Raw genomic sequence first — 10658 nt, 5'->3', positions numbered from 1 at the left:
CCTAATCCTCTTTGCTGCTCTTTGCTCTCTTTCTGATTACAGGCTACAGCTACGGGCTGTGCATGATGGGACTGGGGAAGGTGTCAAAAAGCATCAGGAAGACCTTAGGGTGCACCCGTGCTTGGAAAGAGAAAGAATGTGACTTGACAACCTGAAAGGAAAGGCACCTGATTGCCCTCTTTAGGAAGATTTATGGTATAGGTAATCCTCCACTTCCGATTATAATGAAGCCTGCCCATCATAGTCGTGAGTCGTGACAGTTATAAAAAAAATGACTGACCCAATTTTATTTTGTTATTGCAGTTGTTAAGCAAACAATGGTTTACTATCAGCAAGGTTTTGCCAATAAACCAAAAGTGCCCCTGGGAAACTGCGAACAGCCATAAATGCAGCCATGTTGCAATGTGCTTGAAGTGATTGCGGGTGGCGGTGGCTACTTCGAATCCGAGTCATAAGGGGTAGCCTCCAGATAGATCTGCTGTAACTTTGAACAGTCACTAAATGAGCAGTCATAGTTTGAGGACCAGCTGTGTTCTTCGTATATCGATGCTGTGCTTTTAATGACAGTTATATCCCTAGGGGAAAAAAATGTTATTTGTCAAGCTAGAATTCTCCTGCAAGAAAAGTGCTTGTTTGGTGTACAGTTGTAAAACCCATTCAGAAAGGAACAAAATCTGCACCATACAGGGCCCTCAGCCTCCAAGCTGGACAAGAAGAGATGTTGCAGTTGATGGTATTGAAAGCTGCTATGAGATCTAATAGAACAAGGAGAGTTATCCTTCTTCTTCTTGTGCCATATCCATCATCCGGACGTTAGCGATCATATTAGCAATCCTATTTTTGTCAACCGCCGCATGAAAAAGTGCTGCTGAGTTTTGTCCAAACCAGTCCCTTAGGTTTTGAAGCCATGATCTTCTTCTTCTGCCTAGACCTTGTTTGCCTTCAATCTTTCCCTGGAGGATTAAGTGAAGAATGCCATATTTTTCTGGGTGTCGCATCACATGTCCAAAATATTCTAACTCGTTTTTTAATGGCTTTGATGATTTCCCTTTGCTTTCCCAGGCGGCTTATCACCTCCTCATTTGTTATAAGGAGAGTTATACGTCCATCAATTCCTCCCATGAGTTATCCATGTATTTTAGTATAGTCCGGTTCCCAAAGCTGAAGCCTGACTGCCATGGGCCCAGATAATCTATTACTTCCAAAATTCTTTGCCATTTTCACTCCATCACTTTATTTAATTTTTTTTTCTGCTTTACAAAACAATCCTCTTATACCAGTTTTCTGTGATGCGTTTTGAGTTTAATGGTCCCCATTTGAAAGACAGGGAAACAATAATTGCTCAAAACTGTCCAGGAAGCTCCCAACTCCTTTTTTAAAATCCAGATTAAAGTGCTAAGTATCTATCTTTCAGCTGGCAAAAAGGTATACTGGCACTAAATTTGCTGCCGTCCTTGTCAATCTCTGTGTGACCATAGGCTGCCAAATAGTGGTGTCTTTATTTACTGCATGTACATACCTTAAAAGGCAGATCGGGTAGATTTTGATCCATCCCACCAGCTGTTTGCGAAAAATTCCATCAATCATTTTTTAATGTTGGCTTTCACTGCAGAGGAGGTGACTTTTGATATATGGATTGACCAGATGATTTTGACATTTATGTTCACAAAATATCAGCTGATTCTGGAATGGCACTCTCCTGAAATAACACAACATGGGACCATTCATAAACTGATACCCAAAAGAGCACTAAATGGTCAAGTGCAATTTGAGAGATAGTTACTTTGGTGTAGTGGTTAAGGTGCTGGCCTAGAATCTAGGAGACTGTGAGTTCTAGTACCGCTTTAGACATGAAAAGCTGACTGGGTGACCTTGAGCCACTCATTCCCTCTCTGCCCATCCCACTTCACAGGGCTCTTGTTGTAGGGAAAACAAGAGGAGGAAGAAGTAGTATGTATATTCACTGCCTTGAGTTATTGAAAAATACTGGAGGTAGAATTTTTAAAAAAATTGAACTAAGACTGAAAGATCCAGGGAGAGCTATTCCATGAAGCAGCAAAGATGCAGGGTGATCTTCCCCTGGGGAGATCACCACGGCGTGAGTTGCCCATCAGTTGGAATCAGGTAGCATCAAAATCCATTACAAATAGTTTTTGTCTTAGGTCCCAATTGTTTTATGATCATTAATCATTTACAGTTACAATGGCCTCAGAATGGGTGCTTCCTAGCGTCTGGGTGTTGAGTTTGCAACCAGGTTGCCTTTATGACCAGCTACAACATTGTGCAGTCACATGACTGCAATTTGCCATGGTTTTTTTTGCTGGTTTCCCAAAAAAATGTCAAAAACAGGTTCAGTCGTGTGGGTGCTTACAACCACAACAACCTTTGATTTGATTTCCAAACCCAATTGTAGCTGCAAGTCAAAAATTGTCTGTTAATCGAATCAAGTTAGCCAGGTCTCAGAGTGAGAGATCAGAAGAGGGTCCTGAAGAGTTGTGGGAAAAGGTCAGAAAAAAATAGGAATCCCCCATTTCCCGAAGGGGAATGGGTCTGGAAGACAGCATCCAAAAACCCCAAGACAGGGGACACAGTTACCCCAACCCAAGGGACTGATAGGTGTTACCCTTTGAGGTCATCTGACTTGACCCACTGACCAAGTGGCTGATGAGGTAGGCCTGATGGTGCCCAGAGCAAAATTGCTTTGGCTTGTTCCTTGCTTAAAAGGGAAAACACAGTACAAGTATAAGTCCTCGACTTATAACCATTTGTTTAGTTAGATGAGCCGAGGTGGCGCAGTGGTTAGAGTGCAGTACTGCAGCTACTTCAGTTGACTGCTAGTTCAGCAGATCAGCGGATCAAATCTCACCGGCTCAAGGTTGACTCAGCCTTCCATCCTTCCGAGGTGGATAAAATGAGGACCCAGATTGTTGGGGGCAATATGCTATTTAGTATACTGTCTTTGGTGTAAGCCGCCCAGAGTCCTCGGAGAGTGGGCGGCATAGAAATATGACTAATAAAATAAAATAAAATAGTTATCATTTGAAATTACAATGGCACTGAACAAAGTGACTTATGACTGTTTTTCCCACTTATGACCATGGTCATGTAATCAAAATTCGGACACTTGGCAACTAGCATGTATGTATAGAGCAGGGGTCAGTAACCTGCGCTCTGGAGCCGCATGTGGCTCTTTCACCCCTCTGCTACGGCTCCCTGTCACTCAAAATATGCATCACAACCACCAATGTGCGACACTCACCGGCATGTGATTTATTGAGTTTTCAACCTCCGGTAGGCCAACAATAAATAAATCCAAGAAAATAAAAGTTTCAGAAGAAAACAGAATGTTTAATTCAATTACACATGCTAGTTTTGTGGCCGCTCAAGAAATAGCCAGGCACGGGAAGGGTTTTGTGGCTCCCAGTGTTTTCTTTTCTGTGGGAAATGGGTCCAAATGGCTCTTTGAGTGTTTAAGGTTGCAGATCCCTGGTATAGAGGATGGTTGCAGTATCTCGGGGTCATGTGATCACCTTTTGCAAACTTCTGACAAGCAAAGTCAATGGAGAAGCCAAATTCACTTTAGCAACCATATTACTAACAACACCAGCAGTGACTCACTTAACAACTGTAGCAAGAGAAATCCTAAAATGGGGCAAAACCCACTTAACTTGGCAACAGAATTCTTGGGCTCAATTTTGGTCAAGGACTACCTATATTTTTTTATCCACGGTAGTAATTTGGATTGTAAGTATTCAAAGCATGATAAATACTATTTTATTACAAGTCGGCATGTAAACCAAACTGCAAAAAGTGTATCTCGGGGGCCGATGTCACTTGCCAGCATCCTTTTTTAGTCCCCAAAGTTTGCTCAGAGGGGATGGGAACCAAATTGTAAGGGTTTTTTGGGCATTTTGGGGAATGAGGGGGCTAATAGTCAAAAGCTCAGCCTGCCCTACTTCTGGAATTCAGTCCTTGGCATGCTGCACAAAATCTAATAAGACTTCCAAACCAAAGGAAGTTACACATTTATGAGGGACAATAAATGGATGTTATAATCATTACTTTCATACCTTCCTCAACTCCTAATTAATTAAACCATTGATCTCACCCAACTGTGCAATGATCTAAATACTGTAGTGTCTTCATCACTGAATACTAATGAAAGACTGAAGCACAATTGGTTGCAGTATGGAACCAATTTGGGAAAGAATTTTCCGTTGTTACATTTTCCCTAGTTAAGCAAGAAGTCATTACCAGTAGGAATCTCATGGACATGTCCAGGGCTTGATATCTATTTCACCCATCTAATGGGAAAGTATTTAAGTGGAACGTGGAAATAATGGAAAAGGAAAAAAAGCAAAGTAACTCGTCAGTCTTGTTTCCTTGCTTTGTTCTGTTCCATATTTCCATTTGAACACATTTGTGACGAGAGCTGTTCATTGGACTTAGGGGTCCCATCCCTTTTCCAAAAGAGAAGGAGGAAGGGTCATTGGTGCTCTCTGAGCTTGGTTATTTTCTTACAGGTATTTCATCACCTAAACTAGATAACATCATCGGTGTTAGAAGGAGGACTGGTGAATGTTCACAATTGCTACCAACCTGCCTTCCATTGAGGACCTGTATACTGCAAGAGTCAAAAAAAGGGCTGTGAAAATATTTACAGACCCCTCGCATCCTGGACATAAACTGTTTCAACTCCTACCCTCAAAATGACGCTATAGAGCACTGCACACCAGAACAACTAGACACAAGAACAGTTTTTTTCCCGAATGCCATCACTCTGCTAAACAAATAATTCCCTCAACACTGTCAAACTATTTACTAAATCTGCACTACTATTAATCTTCTCATTGTTCCCATCACCCATTCTCCTTCCACTTATGACTGTGACTATAACTTTGTTGCTTATATCCTTACGATTTATATTGATATCATTTTCTGATTGCTTACCCTATGACTATCATTAAGTGTTATACCTTATGATTCTTGATTAACGTATCTCTTCTTTTATGTACACTGAGAGCATATGCACCAAGACAAATTTCTTGTGTGTCCAATCACACTTGGCCAATAAAGAATTCTATTCTATTCTATTCTATTCTATTCTATTCTATTCTATTCTATTCTATTCTATTCTATTCTATTCTATTCTATTCTATTCTATTCTATTCTATTCTATTCTATTCTAGTGAGACAAATTTTCAACTGGGAAAAAAAAAGACTTGATGGCTTCATACAGAGGATTGCTCTTTAAGGCTGCTCAATGGTTAAATACTGTGCAGCTTCCACCCCGACACAGGTGGCCCAAAAAACTTGTTTGCCCCACCCACACACCTCATTCCAGATAAACACTGGATAAAAACGGAAGAAGGAATATGATTTACCTTGGCAGTGTATTCATTCTTAGGTATGTGCCTGAAGGAAAAGTATGAGTCAAAAAATAATGTTTAAATAAAGGTCCATAGACATTGAAGTGGAAATATTGAAGTGGGAAAATCAAGGTGAAATGGAGGCTGAGTACTGGACAGGTAATCTAGATAATAGATTGTTTGAGCGGTTTATCGCAAACACAAAAAGCAAGGCGTTTTAACTTGTCCTCAACAATCAAGTTGTAATATTGCTTTCTCTTCCATAGTGACTATACTTCCGGAGCATTCAGCAATGAAAGCATGATCCAACATCTCTTGAGCTGGGCTTCAGAAATAACTTTGCTGTTTTGTATTTTCACCCACTTCCACAGTTAATCTATACCATACCTTTTCCAATGAAAAATCTTATATGATAAGATTATCTGGGTAGACTCCATAGGATGTTAACAGAATAAAAGAGTTGAATGGGACCTTGGAGGTCTTCTAGTCTAACCCCCTGCTCAAGCAAGAGATCCTATACCATTCCAGATAAATTGTTGTCCAATCTCTTCTTAAAAACTTACAGTGTTGGAGCATTCACAACTTCTGGAGGCAAGTCATTCCACTGATTAATTGTTCTATCAGGAAATTTCTGTTTAGTTCTAGGTTCTCTCCTTGATTAGTTTCCATCCATTGCTTCTTGTCCTGCCTTCAGATGCTTTGGAAAATAGGTTGACTCCTCTTCTTTGTGGCAACTCCTGAGATATCAGAACACTGCTATGATGACACCCCTAGTCCTTCTTTTCATTAAACTAGACATACCCAATTCTAGACTAGCACTGATTATGTTACCTAGTTTGGGTTTTCTACAAAAAAACAGCCAAGCTCAGAGAGCGCCAAGGATCTCTCATTTCAATCCTGAGTTACAAATATTCTCCTTTATTGGTATCACTAAGGCGGCTTTTGGAACTCCTTTACTGCTGCTTCTTCTTAACTTGTTGAGATGGTGACCTCAAAATTCCTCACCAAATCTTAGAGTTGTATCTGCAGTTGTATCCCCAAATTGGGCCAAAGAAACATTCCAGAGTCATGCAAACACACTTCTCACAAACAGATAAAATATTGCTAAGGCTCCAGAACATGTGTTTGGGGTTCAAGCTTCCTGCTCTATCAACTCGAAGTATTTCCTCTTAGCTAACAAGCCCTAATTAAAGTATATTTTTAATTGGTTGAGCAATGTGTTTTGTGTTCCTCGGACAAAAAGAGTTACTGAATGGGTTGGCACAGTTGCTAACAACAATGAAGCCTTTATATTTGGCTATGCTTCTATTACTCTGATCCTCAGTTTTAATTTTTAGGGCAGGAATCACCATTAAACCCTGACATGAAACTGTGAACTTACTTCCAGATAAACAATGCGGCTTGGCAGGACACTGACCAAAAGAACTGAGGCAAATGAGGAAGAAAATATTTTGAGGCTATAATTCAGAAGAAGATTTATCCCTATATTGTTGCCCCAGAAAGCCAAACCAAATTGCCTTATTGTAGAGTTGCTCATACTTGATAACTTTTTAAAATATTGCTTTAGAGTAGGGGTGTCAAACTTCATTTCATTGAGGGCCGCATTAGGGTTGTGTTTGACTTTGGGCAGCCGGAGGGACATGACCAGTGTAGGTGTGGCCAGTGAGGGCATCGCCAGCTTGATGTCACACCTATGGGGGCCCAGGCGGAGCCGGGGGGGATCCTCCTGTAGCCCTCTGGAAGCAAAAACAGAGGTGGGCCCATGCGGCCCTCCCGAGCTCCGTTTTCACTGGCAGAGGCACCGCAGTCCAGTTCTTTGCTGTTTCCAGGGCAACTCCGTGTGCCAGATCTAAGCACCCCATGGGCCAGATCTGGCTTGTTGGCCTTGAGTTTGATACCCCTGCTTTAGAGCCACAAAACCAGTGGTGGGTTGCCCCCAGTTCGGACCAGTTCGCAAGAATCGGTAGTAAAACCGGCGGGAGGCCCCACCCACCACCTCAGATGTCGTCATCAGCGATCTGCGTGATCCCGTTGCGAACCGGTAGTAAAGGTAAGTAGAACCCACCCCTGCACAAAACATACCAATATGATTGTAAGTCATTGTAAGTTGAGGACAAGTAGTCCATTATATGTTGCGGATAAGTAGTCCTCAACTTATAATGACTTACAACCATAATTCTGAGTTCAATTACAGTCATAAACCAAGGATTTGATGGAAGTTGCAGTGGAGAAACAGAGATGCTCCGTGTCTAATATATACAGGAATTTATCTCTCTGTTTACAGGATATTTGCATTTATTTATGTATGTATTCAATTTCTATAGCCGCCCATCTCAACCAGTGACTCTGGGCAGTTCACTGTTCCCAAACTATTAAAAATAATTTAAGAAGCATTTAAAATAATAATAACATCCAAAATAAATACATACAGCTGCCAGGAAAGTTAATAAAGTCAAGAAACTAGGCCTTGGCACATTCACAGCCCCAGACTCAGGTACAGAGCCAACTTTTTAAAGCCTAACAAAAGGCCTTCAGGGTCAATTTTAATATTTCACAGAGCAAGGGCTACAGCTTGAGAAGACCTGTTTTCTAGTCCCTGTCAGCTAACACTCTTTGGCTGATGGGATCTGCGGAAGGCTCATTGTGATTGGCTCTGGCATACGACTTTGCCTTCCAGGCAATAACGGATTTCAACTGAAATGAACCTTGAAAGATTAATCCAAGAAAATTCTTTGTTCCTAATCTGCATTTCCTGTCCTTATTGGATTAATTAATTAATTAATTAATTCACTCATTCATTTATTGATTTATGGTTTGTAGAACATCATTTTCCAATTGACTTCAGTGGAAAAGAATTAAGCACCAAATGGACTTTGAAAAATGTACAGCAGTTCAGCCCTTCCTGTGTCTGCTTGGAAAAGTCCCATTGAGTTCAAAGCAATTTTTCTACCCTTCTTTTAATTTAGTATTGCCTTTGCCAAGAGTTGTAGGGATGATGTTGTTCATCGTCATCGATGATGTTATCAGTTCAGTCAAGTCCAACCCTTGGTGATTCTATAGGCCAGGTCTGTCCACATCTTCCAATCTTGCACTATTTCTTTGAACTTTTCTATTTTCATATTGGTGTCAGGTTTTGTAGGAATAAAACAATCTCTAATCTTCTCCTGCCAGATAGGGAAGAATCTTCAAAACCACTTGGGGTTTCAATGGATGTATTGGACTGCAATCCCATCCTCCACAGCCAGCATGGTCAGTATCTGTAGGAAGTTAGCACCCACCCCTTTCTTAAAGGAATGAAATATTTTGGGAAATATTAAAAAGTTAATATTAAAAATATTAATATTAAATATTATGTTTCCCTGGATGAGAAATGGAGAAGCATGTTTTAAAGACAAAGCAGCTCCCACCTTCCTGCCTCCCCCCTCCCCCTTTTGTCAATGGGCCAGAGGCAGAAACCCAATCCTTTGTCAATGGACCATCATCTGCAACACAATAGGACCCATCTAGCAACAGAAACTCAACACATGGCACCTGGGAAGATTACATCAGCCACCAAGGCTAGCTAAGACCCCCACCCCCTGGGAGTCTGACAACCAATCAGGATACTCTTTCTGGGCCCCAGAAAGTTCAAAGCCAGAGTGGGCATAAAACCCAGGGACTCACTGTGTCTCGCACTTTTCTGTTCAGGAACTGCAGCCATGTGATCCTGTCCACCATTAAACCATCTTTCCAAGCACTCTCCATGTTTCCAATGTCTTTTTCCCTACTTGGAGCTGAACCCAGAAGGCTATTTCTTCCTACGATCTAAAGGGAAAAGGTTGTGCTGACCCCTTTTGCTCCTATAGGTTGGGGTGACCCTTCTTGATTCCAAAACGCTTCCAGGCTGATAACAGAGAATTGGTGTTGCTCCCCCACCGCCACCGCCACCCCCACCCCAAAAATGTAGCACCAAAAATACAGATACTCCTTGACTTACAATCGTAATTTAGACTGGCAATCATAGTTGTAAGTCATAACCAACATAAGATGTGTGACCGCATGACTGGATCCATTTTACAATCTTTTATTTTTTTTGCGGTGGTTGTTAAGCAAATGGGGTGGTCATTAAGTAAACCCATTGTTTAATATGGTCTGGTTTTTTACTGGGAGTTAAATGCTGGTTTCCAACATGGGACCACAGGGCACAGCAAACAGTTGTAAATGTTTGAGAGGAGCAAAGAAGATGATTAGGGGACTGGAAGCTAAAACGTATAAAGAACAGTTGCTGGAATTGGGGATGTTTAGTTTAATGAACAGAAGGACTTGGGGAGACATGATAGCAGTGTTCCAATATCTCAGAGGCTTCCACAAAGAAGAGGGAGTCAAGCTATTCTCCAAAGTACCTGAGGGCAGGACAAGAAGCAAAGGGTGGAAACTAATCAAGGAGAGAAGCAACTTAGAATTAAGGAGAAATTTCCTGACAGTTAGAACAATTAATCAGTGGAACAACTTGCCTCCAGAAGTTGTGAATGTTCCAACACTGGAAGTTTTTAAGAAGATGTTGGATAACCATTTGTCTGAAGTGGTGTAGGGTTTCCTGCCCGAGCAGGGGGTTGGACTAGAAGACCTCCAAGGTCCCTTCCAACTCTGTTATTCTATTCTATTCTATTCTATTCTATTCTATTCTATTCTATTCTATTCTATTCTATTCTATTCTATTCTATTCTATTCTATTCCATTCCATTCCATTCCATTCCATTCCATTCCATTCCATTCTAAATGTGGGCCAATTGCCAAATACCTAAAATGCAGTCATGTTACCATGAAGGAGGGGACACAAGATCAGGACTTCCAAACTCAGTTCTATGTCTCTTGGACGGTGGTCCATTGTAACTTCAAACAGCTGGTAAACAACTGATCATAAGTTGAGAAGTAGCTATACTGCAGGTACTGAAGATACAAACAGAAAATATTTTTGCTAAAGTGAGCTGGGAAAAAAATTCAGGATTACAAGCATAACATTGTAAAAGCATAAAACACCAGCATCACTCCTGATGAATCTGAAAAAGTTTGAGGAAAGGGGATGTGGGATCAAAATTCTATGCAGGACTAAAGAACTCATCCCTAAAAACAGTTTGGAAGCAAAAAAATGCCATCACGTTGTATACATTAACATGTTTCAAGAACTGGAGCTCTTAGACTGCCAACATAACTCACTGTTATCTTAAAGAGATGAGTCACATCCCTTTGCTAATGTGTGTTTCAGTCCGAAATATTTAAATATTTGGAGCATGAACCCATTATGTAACC

The sequence above is a fragment of the Pantherophis guttatus genome, chromosome 2 (genome assembly GCF_059756535.1).
Source record: "Pantherophis guttatus breed Tessera chromosome 2, ASM5975653v1, whole genome shotgun sequence".
Classification (NCBI taxonomy): Eukaryota; Metazoa; Chordata; class Lepidosauria; order Squamata; family Colubridae; genus Pantherophis; species Pantherophis guttatus.
This window is presented reverse-complemented; position numbering follows the sequence as displayed.